At 34.5% G+C, this 17,686-nt stretch overlaps 1 long non-coding RNA gene across 1 annotated transcript in view; it reads right to left on the bottom strand.

The window, feature by feature from the left end:
- The window catches only part of LOC150110178 (uncharacterized), a 114,372-nt gene extending 99,557 nt beyond the window's left edge, over positions 1–14,815 (bottom strand). Inside the window, exon 1 of the long non-coding RNA XR_016548247.1 lies at positions 14,717–14,815. This is a non-coding gene — a long non-coding RNA (uncharacterized LOC150110178). The remainder of the gene's footprint in view (positions 1–14,716) is intronic.
- Between the last annotated feature and the right edge of the window lie 2,871 nt (positions 14,816–17,686).

Raw genomic sequence — 17,686 nt, 5'->3', positions numbered from 1 at the left:
TGATATTCCACACTGTTTATGCAGTCAGTTTTGGTTTAACACGTGTTATGTAAAGGTTTGTGATATTTGACAGTAAATTGTATCTGAGAGATACCGCGACCTCCGATGTCAGTATAGTATGGTTTAGTTGTTGTTGTTTTTTTATTCTTTGTTCAATAATTTCTAGATTGTAATTGAAAATAAATAAACCGTCATGTATTATATTTGTAGTTTTTTTTTATTATTTTTTTTAAGTTTTTTCGCAATTTAGCACATGCTAGTAATGAATGTATCTCTCAGATACACGCGACCTACGCTGTAATTTTTTCGACCGCGACCTCCGCAGGATTAATAATAAGTACAATATTTAGTCATAATTAATAATATAGTTCTTAATAAAAGGATGATGATAACTATATGATTATTGGTATCATCATTCATCATATGAATAACAACGATAATACTGATTATGTTATTGCAATACTTGATCGCATACTATCCATCTATTGATGTTTAATGTAATATTGAGGTCTTTTGACAATGCATAGCGCTTACATTTGTTTTTATAATATAATTGAATAGATCAGAAAAAGAAGAAAGAAAAATAATTAGTTGGATTTGACGTTTCGGAAGATTACATTTCAGCGCCTACATATGGAAGAAGGCTGTTTCATTGTTGTTCTCCAACTTTCATTGTTTAAAAATCAACAATGAAATTTGAAGCCTAAGTTTTGCTTTTTAACAATAGCATTTGAACTCGGGGTTTTGCTTTTGAACAATGAAAAGTTCAGCAGTATATTAAGAATAAGGTAGTTAACGGTTGCATTCCAAGTAAAGATTATTATATACTTAGCTAATACTTGACTGTGTTCACGTTATAAAATTAATACACGCAATTAATATTATAATCAACAACCATCAAGAATCACTTTCCTTAATCATTTAAACCACGCTTTTCCTTAGAACACAAATTACGGTGATATTAATGTACTGTGAGCGAAACTGTTCTTTCCGAGGGAACGAGGAGAATGTCTTTGTAGGCAAATGAAAGTTTTATAACTTCTCGTTAACGTATTCTCAATTAGTCACCACACAGAACAGTCTCACTTCCTCCTGTCTATAAAGACCAGTAATTACGTTGCTGCGCTGAGTAGAGCTTACGTGGCAATCATGGCTTATCTGTTTATTATCCTGGGCGCTTTAGTAGCGATACTGTGTGAACATTCGAACCACAGAAAGAGGGAGGCGGATAAAAATAAGAGGCGAAATAAAGAAAGATAGAAAAAGAACGGGAGAAACACCTGGTACAAAACCAGTATTCACAATATTCTACCCTTAATTGACCCTCCACTCCACTATTGCAGGAAAACTACAATTGGACGCAGATTACCGTAAAGTGGCGGAGTGTGTGTGTGTGTGTGGTGGGAGTGCAATCCTCGGTGTCGTCAAACATGTTTATTTTTCGCCTTTCACTTCATTAGTTGCAGGTGGTCAAGGTCCGATACTGCGCGAATCTCTGCGACAAGCGTATCTTATGGATTCGACTTAAGAAGTGCCAGGTGTCGGCCAACAATCCATGTTATCCACCTGTGTTCGTTTTCTAACATCGGCCTCCGAAAAGTTGAAAGGTCAGCGGGTGTGGAAACTACGGGTGACCAAGCTTTTTAAAGTCGCCTTGATTTCCTGCTGAAAACGAACCCTCCCGTTGGTTAAAGCGAAGTCATTTTATTTAGAGACAAATTACTTTAGTGCGAGGGCATCTCGGGGGCCTTTGTTTAGGGGTGTGAAATAGCTCTATGTCGCGTCTCTAGTTTTGTCACGGGTCTTTTGTCTTCCGCTTGCTGACGGACAAGAAGGCTCGGTACTGACCACCGGCTGAGATATTGGCAGCGCACGTGTTCGAAGGAGGACTGGAAGACAGATTAAGGCCACACACACACACACACACACACACACACACACACACACACACACACACACACACACACACACACACACACACACACACACACACAGTGGAAAATATGACTTCGAATGAAACATTTGCAGCAATTTCGTCGTAAACACATTACATTATATTAAGAATTGTAAACATGTCACTGTCATCCTATCAAATTACACGTAGTTTATTTCAGTAAAGTTAACACCTAAATCTGTAAAATAGTTCTGTATAAAAATATTTATGCTCCCCTTAAAAGGACTAATATTTTGGTTTTATTTTACTTGTAAATATAATACGATTCCTCAAAGTGGCCAATTTATACGGTTTTAATACCATTCAGTTACTCTGTAAAATGTTCTGGGATTCAGAACATTTTCGGATATATGTAAAGGTTTTGTACGCTATTATAAACTAAAAATGGACATATATTTTAATCTAGGATATGATCGAAGAAGACGAATGAAATCTACAGATTAATATCTGTCTGCAATGAAATCTACAATGGTCATAATCTGTAGATGCCAATCATCTGCAATGCACATGATCTGTAGATTTCATTCGTCTCCAAATAAATGCAATCAACAATGAATATAATCTATAAATTTCATTCGTCTGCTTCGAATGAAATTTACAGATTAAGTCCATTGTTTCAAATTGCAATAATGATACGATTTAAACTATTGCATCTTAACAATAGTCTTATTGTTAAAACGGAGTAAATTTTTCTCCAGATCATTTCGAATACGATCCACAATAATGATAATAATGTATTCCTTTATTTCAATTGAAAATTTCGTCTTGATGATATCAGTCTATATCAAAGGTGATTTTTCCTTAAGTTAATTGACACCGGTTAGTCATTTTTAAATGACTATGATTATTCACAAAAAGAAATATGAATATAATAATTTTATGCAAACTCGTTTTAAAAAGAACTTTAGTAGGTTAATAATCTTGAAGTAAAAATTTTTCGCAAGCCTGTCATTGTTTTAAAAGTCGGTGTAATGAAAGCTGGGATCCGCCACGTTTTCAACAAAACTTAGCACACTTAACAGCCATAGGTAATTTACTTTATATGACGCAATAAGCGTCAGCTTCTAAAGTTGACAAGACAGTCAAAAGATATTGTTCCCTACTTTATTCTCTTCTCTATTTTAACCTTCTTGTTTCTAATTTAAAGTTCTTTAAACATTTACTTAATAGGAAACGCTCTGTCATGCCACACAAGCGTTCATTTCGGGCAAGCGCGAGCGCCTGTTGGAAAAGGAGAAGAAGGAGGTGGGGGGGGGGTCGTGAACGCGCGCGCGCGCGCGTTCTCTCGCCTCGTATGAAGCAAATATAATACAGCACTGCAATAATTTAATTAGAATATCTATTAATTACTGGCTCTGTTTTTAAAGTTGTCTTTGTTTCGTAACTTAGCAGCTGTTACAGTAAAAGGTTTGAAGCACATTCAAGATGCTCTTAGTTTTCCCTCTGTGACAGACCAGAAACAAAATCGGATTAGAATAGAGTACGGACAATCCACTTAATAAAGCAAAGGCCCGTTTTCAAGAAAACAGTCAACCTTTTCCGCTGGGAGAGCGGGCGAATAGAGAGGTGGGAGTCTGTTTCCCTATGACAAGGCTTTGTTGGATAAAGGCTACTTGAGAGTTCTTAATTAAAGCACAAATGATAACAGGGTATTTGTTTAATTAGTTATGTAAATGTGTCATGTCGCATTTCATGAATGACAATGTAAAATTGTAAAAATGATCAACTTGGAATTTAATTAATGCATCTGATCATGAGAGAATTGCGTTGACGATAGCAGGAGGAGAAGGTGGTGGTGGTGGTGGTGGGCGTGTGACGGGGGGAGGGACACACACACTGGGAAAGCGAGCCACGGAGCTCGAGATAAAGACGGAGCGGTAAGCGTGCAGGGGAACATTATCTAGTTGCTAATTTAGTAAAAAAGTGGTCGCTTAATTAATGCTCTGAAAGTATAAATGAGTCTCTTATACACTGAATCTGACAGAAAAGCATACAAAAGGCTACTGATATATACACCACATTGGCGCGTCTCAGCGCGCGCACTGCTGCATTCATAACTTGTTAGCTAGGCGCGAACTCTCTCTCTCTCTCTCTCCATGCTGCTGTTGTAGATTTCTGACAATGGTTCGTTTCGAGCAGGCTGAAAAGTAACGTTAAAATTAGAGGCCACTTCATAATCGGCTTCGCGAACCAAATCTATTCCCTGAATGCTTTTCAGAAGATTAAAATAACAAAAAGTGTATTATAATGATATCGAATTCTTTTCTTCTTTTCATCAATGAGCAAACGACACAGAAAAACGAAGTTGAATGTTAGTAATTTCGCTAAAGAATAGTTTAAACGTTACATAGTAACATATTTTGCTTCGACTAATAATTGTTTGCATAAATAACCATTATTGAACTTTTGTTCCTTTTATTAAATTTTTTTTTTCTATGTTAACTTACACGAACATGCTTCTTATTAGTGTCAAGTATGCGGTTTTTTTTATATATATATTATGCACTTTTATTTTTTGTGCTGAGAGAGAAATGTGATGGATGCATTTTAATCTTTAATTTAATAACCGGCTACTATACAGAAATATTAAATACAATGCTGATTTATTGTTACTTTAAGAGAATCTTATATGACAATTGTTACACAACAATTGTTCAATATAATTTACATAAAACTAATGTCAAATGGTAAACCCATTGTTGTTATATCTTATTACATTTCTTTTCCATTGTTACTTGAAGAGCGAATCATATTTGATAATTGTTGCATATTGCAACAATGGTCTAATATGATTCTCATAAAACGTCTAATGGTAAAATCATTGTTGTGATATTCTATACCTTTCTTTTCCATTGTTACTTGAACTGAATCAATTTGATTATTGTTGTATATTTCAACAATGGTCTAATATAATTCTCATAAAACTGTTGGGGACGAGTGCTAACAATGAAGAACTTCCAATGTAAAACGTAAACAATATAAAAAAATAGATATTTATTTCAATGAATATGATTTCTTTTGCACTAAATAAAAATATCCTAGTATGAATTTATGGTTTACTGAAATAACTATTAAGGACAGCATATTACTATAAATTTAGGTCTGTTTCAGTGAATACCCCTTCTCCCAAATTCCCAATAGGTTCATTGCATTTTGTTGCATGTTTAACAAGTCTAATAAGCATATTTAGTTCAACTGTTGATCTAAATAGGCGATGCTGTTGGTCCTTTTCCCCCCTTCCTTTTGTCAAATACAGATCACTTAATAAATCACAAAACTCCCATAACCATGGCAGCTCGTCCATCACCGAACGCGATAATCGGCGGGCCGTACCCCAGTGGGGAGTTAAACACCTATGGCCCAGCCCATTCTAACTACGTCAAGTAATAAGAGTAGTAAAGAGGGAGGTTCCCTAGTTGGAATATACACCTCCGGGTCTGAAGCTGTCATTTGGGGGGCTGGAGGGAGCGACTACCGACGGGGTGCTGATCAAATCATTCGCGTCTTGACGGAAGGAAAGAAGGCTGGGAGACGAGGTCGAATAAATATTAACCCTAATAAATGTACTTAGGCTATATTAGGGGAGGGGCGATTTCTTGTTGTATGATCTTCGTTCTTACTATAGAACTCAATACGCTTCTTTGGATTGCAGTTATATATTCTGATAGAGTAGCAGAGAAAGAGTAAAAATTAATTAGATGCGCATTGAACCTTTGCTCTTGTCATGGGCTATATATAAACACATTTTGAGGGGAAAAAATAAACTATTTTTAATCCTGTGTGCAATGCAATTTTACATAATTAGGCTTTGTATTTATAACAAAACTCTTAGTAAATATCGTTATTATGAGCAGAAATTTTGTTAATATTCTTAACAAAATCAAATAATTGTTTACATATGTGACATTGTAATAATGTCTCACGTATTTAAAGAAGTTGATGTGACTTTAATAATAATAATAATAATAATAATAATAATAATAATAATAAATCCTTGCATGGCCAATTTCTTAGAGATACCGAGGACAAAATTGAAGTGAACAAGACGTGGCAATGGCTACAATATGGATATATTAAAAAAAGAAACAGAAGCATTTATTCTAGCAGCTCAAGAACAAACATTACAAACTAAATGCAATCAAAGCAACAATATTGAACATCGATAACAACAGCAAATGCAGATTATGCGATCAGAAAGATGAGACTAGAACATTTGATCAGTGCCTGCATTGATATTGCTCAAACTGACTTTAAATACCGCCAAGATCAAGTGGCCAAAATAGTTCATTGGCATTTATGCAAAAAATATGGCTTTCCTCCTTCTGATAACTGGTGGCAGCATAAAATAGAGACAGTCTTGGAAAACGAAACAGCAAAAATTCTCCGGGACTTTAGAATACAAACTGATCGGCATTTGGAACACAATAGACCTGACATCACAATTATCGAACATCAACAAGTTTGGATTATTGATATCGCAGTACCCAGTGATAACAACATTAACAACAAAGAACTGGAAAAAAATTACTAAATATCGAGATCTCGCAATCGAAGTTGGCCGACTGTGGCTTAAACACACCAAAGTCATCCCAATAGTCATCGGTGCACTTGGTGAAACGTCAAAGAAGCTGTCCAACTATTTACAGCAATTAAACATCAACGAAGTGACCCCATATGACCTACAAAATACAGCATTACTTGGAACAGTCCATATTTTACGACGTTACCTGAGGGACTGTTCTTAGATTCTTGGGTGGAATCTGAATTTCTCCGTATCACCAGTCAAATTGTTGTTTAAATGATATCTTGTTTTGACTGTGTATCAATTATGTGAATAAAATAATACGATTCTAACTAAGATAGGATTTACCAACCATCTGTTCGATCCTTATTCTGATTCTGCTGGGATTTCTGCGCAGTCCAAATATAAATGGATTATTATTTTTTCATTACGCTTTTGAACTCTGATTATCACAAAACAACAACGTTCATTCTCAAAATAATGGTTGATTGTTTCGTGAAATCTAACCCCGATAAGGCATTTTCTTGTTCGTTGTTCACAACCTATTCTTGAAGTCACATAATGATTTTCTTGCAAAACACATCGAAACGTATTCAAAATACCTTTAAATGATAACTTATTACCCATTTCTATTCTGCTTCCCCAACTAAGAAATCATATTTTCGATTGTTGCGGAAATGGCAAAATACTATTAACTTTTCATCTTACAAACTTACTGCTGTATAAAACTTGAGATTTTTTTTCTATGTACAAATTTTGTTTATTTTTTCTTTAATGAATTAAAAGAATATATAATTTCTTATTATGTAAAATTTCATTTTTATTTTTATGAAAATATTTAACATAATTATTCTATTTCTAAGTATTTCAATAATTGTATGGTACACCTTTTCAATATCTGCATATATAACGTATATGTTTGATATGTTCATTTAATATTTTAAATTTCCATTTAAAGTAGGGATGTTCGTGTTTGTCTGCTACTGATTGTAAATTCTTCTTAAAAGGATCAAATGGATCGACCCAGAGAAAAATAAAATGCATTGTTAATTTGGAACTATCTGAAATTAAACAAACCGAAGTTTATTTTCAAATTTAAACAAAGTTAACAAACTGGTCCAAATGTACGTTATTATATTCTGCTTTGCAGGTCATCCACTTCAAGTTGATTGCACTATATAATGGGACACAGTCATCCCAATTAATAGAACCACGTGTTTACCTCCCCTTAAACGTGTGCCGAATGTTCTGTATGCCGATCTTAATCGTAGCGGATCACTTAGGGTCGGTGCCACCTGTGAATTATAGAGAAGCCAATTACCTGCTGTATCTGGGAGGGCTAATTAACAGACAAAGATATTTCTTCTCTCTGTTTATCTATTTCTGCCACTGGGGAACTTTAATAGAGTTTTTCGAGGGTAAATTAGCTGATACGGACGTCTGTGAATAGCAAGAATGTTATTCCATTACGGTGGCTACCATAGTGAACTTGGTAATATATGTTTCATTTAGCTGTGAAGCACATATTAATGACAGTATTTGGTTGATAATGACAAAATGGGTCTAATCTGTGTTCCTCTTCGTGGAATGCAAGCTAATGTTTTTTTGTTTTTTTTTTATGACAATCCCACCCACGAGAGGTTACTAAACCTGTAGCACATTAAGTACCGTTGGTGGGCTAAGAAGTGTAGTCTATGAACCCTGCTTTAGAGACCAAACATCGTATTCATTTTTCAAGCCACTTCAGGTCCTCCAGTAATCAGGATATCAGAAAATATTGTCTGAAACTAACTCCAAGAAATAAATACAAACAAGAGATCAAGACTGTTTATTCTCAGAACTGATATCGATGACAAGACCAATAAACTCGGTTCTTAACAAAAAAAAAAAAAAAAAAAGGAAACCTTGAATTGAATAGTTGAATCTTTGCCACAGTAATGGAACTAACGTGCGCGAGTACACACACACACATACACAGACAGACAGAGAGAGAGTTTCTAACTTTTTGCTTTTGATTTCTGTCTGTACATTGCGTTAGTTATTCTGGCCCGGTTTGCTTGTTTTGCGGGTTGCAAAACACGTGTTTCCGACAGGAAAAACACTCATGGGAGACCAGCTAACTCATCCTCAGGTGAGAAGTTCCTGATAAAGGTTCTTCCCATCGTCTAGACGGGATTCGAACCTAGCTTCTTGCAACCAAAGGATGTTGTCGAAACTGATTAAGCTACAGAGGCTTACATTTGTTTAAAAGATCCAATTTATACATTATTTGAAAGGAAAAAAAAGTTCTTGACTCAAAATAATATTCATTGCTGTGAAATTCTATGAAAGAAAAAATACTTTAGTATTAAAAAAATTACTCCTATAACCTTCCATATTGTTAACATGGATAACAATTATTTATTCATTCGCCAAATATCACAAAGCCTTAAACTCTTTTACTCCATTTTTGGAGATAATTCGGTTACAATTAGCCTCCGATTGAAACCAAACTTCGCCAATCGTACTATCTCAATTGTATACAGCTACTGAAAATACACACTGTGTAGTCATATCTAAAAGGACTATAAATCAACGTCTAATTCTTCGTTAATGAACCACGAAGAGATCAAAGGAGGCTGCAAACTTCAGTGTTGAAACGACACTCGAAAATGACTCGAAAGCTTACACCCAACTAAGAAATATAGTTTAGTCGCCATCATTATACCGCATTGGAGAAAACCTGATGACGGGACAAACACACAGGTAAATTACCGCCCCCATAAATTATTCAGTGATGAACGGTGCCTGTAGTTAAGAAACATCGCACTCTTGCCAATGACAGAGGATGAAGCTCACATATAATGATACACTCTTACACACACACACACACACCGAACTATTTTTTCCTGTCTGAAAACGAAGTCATCTATCTATGAAGAGTTGCAGGTATTTAAGGGGCAGATGGGAGTTCTCTGTAATCCTGTCTACCAGTTACTCCTGCCTCGCCAGCTTAGTGGAGATGTGTAGACGCTCCTATTTATCTCCAGTAATGTCGAATGGGGCAAAGTTTCGTAATGGAGAAGAAAAATTTGCATATCGGTGGCATTACGCTGAAGACAGGGATCAGGGCACAACTAGATGATGTTGTAATGCTTTGCTCATCAGTGGAAATGATATCGTCCGTCTACTCAATCATGGTGTGTTCGGGGACCCTGTCGACATAACCGCTATCAAAAAAAAAAAAAAAAAAAAAAATCAAAACGGCCAAGGTTGTGTTGTTTCTTGGATCATTAAGCTGATGTTAGGCTAAACTTTTTTTTTTTGGGGGGGGGGCTTGGATAGGGGTGAGTAACTTTGATTTTGAACAGTGATCGTTGGGTAGGAGAACTAAATGTCTTACTTGGAAGTAGAGCTAGCATTTATTATACTCCGATCGATTTCCAATTTATCTGACCATAAAAAATCCTTCAATAATATAATTTTGTAAGTAATTATCGCATATCGGCAGATTTTTTTAAAGTATTTATTGTTGTAATCAAGGTAATTTGCATAAACGTCCTGTTGCCCGTGATCATTTCTTATAATCAAGTCCCACAATATTGTATGTAGTAACTCTAACCACATTGTTAATTTAAGGGTAATTTTAAGGGATCGCTGGTGTTTTTTCTCTTTATATACGTCTCTTATTAATAAACAATAAACAAACTATGCTTTTGCTTGCATTGCAATAATAGGAAGTTGCATTGTTATCGGTGTTCTAAATTGGATAGTAGTCTGTGGCTACCGAGATTTCAACCTATTCTGTAATACTCCAGTATTATTGGATCGCGTTGTACATTATAATTTTTTAAAGATATTTGCACTTTCAGGAAAGCAAGCTGCATGATTATTGGTAGCTACAATAAAATGTTTTCCATTCCTCCAATCTTGGATAAATCATCCAGGATTCATTCTTGGATTTTCATCTCTATGGAATTATTCTATTATTAGAACGATTAGGATATCTATATTATTATCATAAAATTTAATAGTATGCAAAAACAGCAACCAAGGGAGAAAATAACCAGTTTACTATGGAGAACTATAAATTTAAAAATACTACTTACTTCAAATAATTTCGAACATTAATTGTTCCGAATAATTAAACTAATACGGATATACAAACTAGAATGCATGCAACAAATAGATGCATGTATTGTATAATTATATACGACAGTCATTAAGACTATTGTTTTATACGGATCCGAAACCCTGGAATATAACATACCAAGATGAAAAACCTTGTGGATTTTGAAAAGAAAATCTACAAAAGACGTCTTTGGACCTGTAAAGGATAATTCAATTGGAGAATGCAGCAGAAGACATGATTAAGAGTCATGTCGATTGTATAGTTCCTCATTTTTAACTAATGAAATCAGAGCTTTCAGAACCGAGATGAATTGAACATGGGAGAAGAATGTGTGAGGGAAGAATGGCTAATTATGACGAGGCTTAATGGAAAGTGACTCAAGAGGAAGACCATTGCGCAGTTGGGATTATAACATCCAAAAAACTTAGACGAGATGGGAATCCTGATTTAAACTTGAAGAGCTCAGGAGAGAAACGCGTGTAACTTAGTACGAGAATCATTGTAAAGACTTTTTGAAACTATAGATGAATTAACCGGTCTCATACGGAGGGGCAGGATTTATCCTTCCTTCTAATCCATCCGAAATACACACACACACACACAGTACACCCGCCTCGTAGTTGCTTACTTGGTCAGCCTTCGTTATTTTCGTGCAGCCTGGAGAACCGACCAACCCATTATGCGCACTCTCCATCAGAGCAGGTTCTTCAATTAGTTCGTTAGTTTTCTTCGCGGTCTGCATTAGAAGAAAAGTCAATTGTTGTGGCCCGGATTCCTAAGTAGCTCCAAATCAATAAACAATCAGATCAGTATTTGCTTTCCAGCACACGTTCTATTTCTTTTCTTTTTTTAAAGATTACGTTATAAAGACAACCGTTAATTAACGAAAGGAGTGCATTTTGCTCGATAACATTTCCCCCCAAAAGTTTTACTTGATCTTTGTGGCAATTTGAAAGAAGTTTTTGGTTATATGAGAGACTCGAAATTTTTAAATGCTTATTTTCCTGAATTTTGATTCACCACGTGAATGACTTTATTATTATTTCTACAAAAGACGTCATGCTCATAAAATACATGATTCATATTTTATGACTTGAAATTTGATGTCACACTTCCAAATAAAGGGACTTAAAAAAAAATATCAACTAAAAATTCTTTTTAGGCCGAAACCTGGAGGTCTATGAAAACATTCTTCGGCATTTTAAATAGGGATTACTGTCTGCCATTTAAGGATTCTAAACGCTTAATAATTCGACTGATTTTCTTGTGTCAATCTTGCAACTGTTTTAAACATTGGTAACTCGTGGGAATGTGTGGAAAAAAAAAATCACAGGTTGACATCTCTTAAATAAATTGCTGTATTTGGTTTTGCGAAGAACGTTAAGTTTAAAAAAAATATGGAAAACGACGCTAACAGTGCGTATGTTGTGATCTTTAAAACACAATTCTAGAAATATGATAATTTTTAGTTTTACTGAGTAGTTGTGTGATATTTTTTATTATTATTTAGATCGAAAAAAAAAGATAATTTTACTTATTTATGAGTCAATATCGAACTAATAAAAGTCAATTCTCAATATTTAATTGAACTATTGCAAACTATCCAATGAACTATATTTTTGTACTTAACTAATAAGCTTAAACTGAGCACCACATCTCTGTTCCTGAAACTTCAGACACCCTGCATAATTATAGAAGTCCGATACTACCTACATCTCAGAGAAGAGTACGAATGTATAAGGAGGAAACCATCAAAGATTCTTTGGTCAACACAAACTCGGATACGAACACTGATTGGGCCTTTTATGTATTGATATATATCGGCATAATTCGGAAAATGCTATTTAATGGTTAGCTATTAAGATATATAAATGAATTTTTTTCTGTTATACACATAAATAGATCAGATTTCCCTAAGGTTGGTTTGTGGGTGCGTTTTCTTCAATCCAACGTCCTCCATCCCACACATACAAACACTAGAGAAAGAAAGAGAGTTTGAAAGTTTGAATCTGCGCGAAAATAATAAAATAATTCATTTTAATAGCTTTTTTAATTCACGCCATAATTTGAACTCTTTCCATAATGACCTGGTTTCTAGTCAAAAGTATATTTGTTTCCAGATGGGCTGTTAAATGATAATTCGGTTCCATTCTCTGATTGAAGGAGACATCAAAAATCAATATGATTTTTAACATCCCGGTGCATCTCCCAAAATAGATGAATTCTAATAGAGAAATATGCAATGCAATATTATGCACTTACAATCATAGAAGTATGGGTTCGTTTTTATTTTAAGCCGAGTATTGTCATTTCTTTTGCTGATCATCCAATGGATTAAAAACTGATTTTATATAAAAAAAAAGAAAAAAGAAATTAATATTTTTTTAAATTAATAAAGTGATATTCAGTAATCTTAACATAAGACAAATAGTTTAATGTGGCTCTCCTTAAGACTCTTAGATATCTTCACTAGTTCTGGAACTTTCCTTCTCGATCAGGTGCTTCCAAATCTGGTTTCATGAATTCAATAATGCTCAGAGATATCTGGATAGACTCGTTGTTCAATGGATGTCTTTCGTTGCCCATTTTGGATTCTGAAATGATGAGAAATGTCCAGAGTGAAAACACAACAAACTGACCGAATTCAAGCCTTTGTTGGCGTTGCACACAAATCGACCATAAAAACCAAAGTAACTTTCTGCGAAGACAGATAAACCCGCTAATAAGCAGGTACTAATCTCATGCGGTGATAGCAGACATAATTTTTTCTTCCTCCCGGAAATCTATTTGCCTTCTACAGATATGCTGATGAATAAATTTGGCACTCACAAACAACCGTTTCATGACCTCAGGTTTCTTGACTTATTCTAAACAACTCAATCTAGTTTGACATCCGAACTTCCAACTGCTTGATTTGTACGGATGTATTACCGTAACCACCTTTTTCAAGAGGGTGAAATCTAGTATACTTCGAAAAAAAAAAAAAAGTATTTTGCTCACGTATATAAGATATTATACAAAAACTAAAATTAGATAAGTTATTTTAATATTTTTCTTGTTAGTGAGCCCAAGTGAATATTTTATGTCTCTTGAAAAATAAGAAATATGGTCTACCTTTTGACCTTAACACTTTCCCATATAACTGTGTGTTATAGGTGTTAATATACATTCGTTTGTGATTTTAAAAGAAAAAAAAAACGAAAAAATTAAAATAAACTGTTTATCTTCTATGACATTGGCTATTATTGCCTTTGGGAGATCCAAAGGATTTTTACTTGCAAGCAACACCCTCGTTTAAGATCCAAAGCATTTGAATTTATGAATATTCATTGGAAAGTAACAAGGATAATATTTAGTGTATATTATGAGATTTTGTAGGATTTAAAAGTACGTTTAAGTTAAATAGAATCTGCAATTGTCAATAATAAGACAACTAAAACCTAAGCTAAAAAAAGATGCACGTTAAAAAAATGTCAGTTTTTTCACATTGTTAGTCTAGAATATTGCAATCAGCACAAGAAAATTAAACTAAAATATCAGTATATGCACATATTTTCACTTAGTCTACTAAACTGTAGGACTATTTCGCAATGTACAAAATAAAAGCGCATACACAAAAAAAATCCTGACCTGTAAGTGTCCCATGTTCTAAATGTGGCCGTCAGATGGCAGCTTCGTCAAATACCGACTGAGCAATTATACAGTACTTGATTTTCACGGTCTCCAAAGGAGGTAGTATTCACACCTGATGCAGGTAAATTTCAACAATGATGTATTTTATCTCTTGCACGTGATTGGTTGTCATGGCATACAAAATATCTACTCATTCCAATACAATAAAACAAGCCAATGAACCATTTTTATTTATTTTTTTCCTACTTCACCAAATCGTTTGTTTCGCTAAAAAAATTTAACTAAACTATAAAAATATTTAAAAAAAACTATTATTTAATAAAAAAAAGAATAATAAACCCTAGAGATTGCATTAATCTACATTCATAAACAGTATTTACATATCCCTAACCCTAACCGTATCGCAAATATCTTGAATTTCTTAAGACATTCTTTCACTCTTTCTCTCCCAATCAATCAATAATGGCGAACAGTGCATACTTTTAAGTGTACTTACTCTGTGTCTCCTGGTCTCCTACTCCCACGATTTAATTGATAGGTATGCAGATCTGTGCTGTAGCAAGAATGGTTCTCATTCGATCACGTCTCCCTCTTTCCAAGAGGGAGTGCCTTGGCTGTGCTTTGCTGGGAAGCCAAATTGGGCGGGAAGGTGCGAACAAATGGCGAAGCTTTTAGCAAGCCTCGTTCGGGAAATGTGACAAACGGGAATGGAATGCCCTCTACCGGTGTAATTTTACACTTTTTGGGAAAAAAACTTCGTTTTTTTAAAAAAAGGGGTATTCATTTATTTATTAGAATATTTTAATATATAAACCTTCAACTCATTACGAGATGAACATGACAAAAAAACTTATTTTGTTTTATATTTATCGCGTTTTAACATTTGAAGTTTATTCTCATATGTAATATACGCTAAATTGTGTATTTTCATAGTCAATCAAATGTGCAGATTATTTTAAAGCAAGTGAAATAAAATTTCTTTTAGCTACAGTATGGAAAAATAATATAGATAAAGGCCTTCAAGTTAGGTCCGGGAGGGTGTGTTATTATTATTTTTTTGATCCCTCCACTCAGTCCGACATACGCTGATAGAATGACTAGAATGCAACCGTTTATCACAAGCATATGGCAAGGTCTTGGAAAGTTTGGTAATAAATCCTGAAGCCCTCCAATACATCAACAGAGAGCAAACCCTCTCCCCCCATATGGTCTTCGACAAGAGGTATCAGCATTGGTCTATCTACAATCCCCGCCACCATAAGTGGCCTTCAAATAAGATTGGTTTCGTTTAAACCTTGTTCAGGCTACCACTGCCAGATCTTTGTGGACGGATCTACATAAAGTGGGGGGATTTTACAGACGATATTGTCCCTCCCATTTTCTGTTGACACACAACTTAAGCTAAGCTACGATGACACCTTCGATTCGTCCGACCTCATGTCATATCCCATGCTGACAGCAACTCGGCTGTCGTTGGTCGAGCATCCGAGAACGTAATAACCACCCTCTGAGTTCTCTTTTACTCTTCCCTCCCCCCCCCCCCTCGAAAATGCACGTTTGTAGGACAAGTGTTCTTCGGTTTCTGTTGATATAGGAGTCGGTAGACGACCCAGCTCAAAGGGAAATGTTTACATGGTCGTATACTCAGTGTTAATTAAAACCTACGGATGAGTCAATATCCAAGCCCCGTCAGTTCTCCCGTAAGCAAACAGGGTAGCGGCCTTTATTGACTCAATGGAGACAGGACCGAGAATGAAGCTACCGTCTAGCATCTCTGCTATCAGAGGCAGGAAATTGAAGAGTTGCCTTTTCCATACTTCGTTCATTTATACAGGGCAATAAAGCTGTGCTTATATCTCCTTGGAGCTGACAGAGTCGAGAGGCACGAGCCTAGTACATTTAGAAAGCCTGCAGCCGTTCATTGTGTCGATTTTTTCTTCTTATTAAACTCCTTGTCAAGAATGCAAACACTCTGTCTTCTGCCCTGGAGTGAATGGAAGATCGTCAAGGTGTTTCCGTTTAAGATGATGAATTAGAAAGCCAGTCAGTAGGTTGCTGACTGTAGAACGGTATGTTTCACAAGTTTATTCAACAACAAATTGAACAGAAGGAGAGCGCTGCAGAAAATGCGTTTGTCACTTTATAAATGACAGAATGCGAACAGACACGACTGATATTTATAATCTAAACAGAAAAAAATATATATGCACCATATGTATATGAAATGAATGTGGCAGCTTATATTAATATTTCTTTTCTTTTTCTTTTCCATTTCAGAAAGAGAAGAAAAAAATTTGCCTATGCCAAATAAAGCATTTATTTCTTTTTTGTTAAACGTGTAGCATTCGCAAAGTTAATTTTTGTTATTAGAATTATTACAACCATTAATATGTTAATTTTTATTATTGGCAACACAATAGAAATAGTCTTATGAATGCTTACTTATAAAGATAAATGACAATTTATAATGATAATACTTATTAAGATCAAATTTATGCTTAAACCTTTAAAATAATCGACATGTTTACTTTGTTAAGTAAGCCAACAATTAGAATGTATTTCATTTTGTAAAGGAAGTCAACAATCGTCTTTCGTTTTGTAAAGGAAGTCAACAATCGTCTTTCGTTTTGTAAAGTAAGACAACAATTGGAATGTATATTTCACTCTGATAGGTAGCTAACAATTGGAATGCTAATTTCGCTTTTATAAGTAACCTAGCAACTGGAATGTGTATTTCATTTCGTGAAGTAAGCCAATAATCCGAATGTTTTTCATTTTGTTTAGATAACTGGAATGTATATTTCGAGATGATAAATAGACTAACAATTAGAATGAGTATTTCAATTTGCTAAATAAGTCATTATGGAAATACTGACTTCGTTATTAAGTGGAACAACAATAGCATTTTACACTTAACACAGATGCGCAATAAGTAAACATTCATTATTGAAAAAGTGCGCAAACAATGAATTATATTCGTTGTTTTTTTGTAACGTATACGCATTGTACCATATATGTATATATTAGATTGGAGTAATGAAACAAATATTGATCTGTACTCTAAATAAATCTTCTCGATAATGATTAGTTTCCTTCACTTATTTAGTTATTTAGAGTTTTTCCTGGAACAGAAACTCCGACTTCTCCCTTAATAAAGTATGATTGGGAATATCTCGCCTTCATTATACGATAATTAAACTTTTCTCTGCATCGTTAGTACTTAAGTAAACATTAAATATCATCATTCATGAATTTTCATACAAGAATCTGAGAAATGCTTTTGCTACGTATTTCTGTTAGTTTTCTTAAAACAATGATTGGTTTTGATTAGCCTTCTATAAGAATTAAGAGCAAATATTTACATCCTACCAGTCTTTGATTAATATTAATAATAGCAAGATTATTATAATTATTAGTTGAAGAGATCATATTTCAAAATGCATTGAAATTCCCGATGAGGAATAAA

The sequence above is a fragment of the Typopeltis vanoorti genome, chromosome 1, assembly GCF_054136105.1.
Source record: "Typopeltis vanoorti isolate ZY-2024b chromosome 1, IOZ_Tvanoo_1.0, whole genome shotgun sequence".
In the NCBI taxonomy this organism is placed as follows: domain Eukaryota; kingdom Metazoa; phylum Arthropoda; class Arachnida; order Uropygi; family Thelyphonidae; genus Typopeltis; species Typopeltis vanoorti.
The sequence above is the reverse complement of the archived record's forward strand: the minus strand, read 5'-3'. Positions and strand labels throughout refer to the sequence as shown.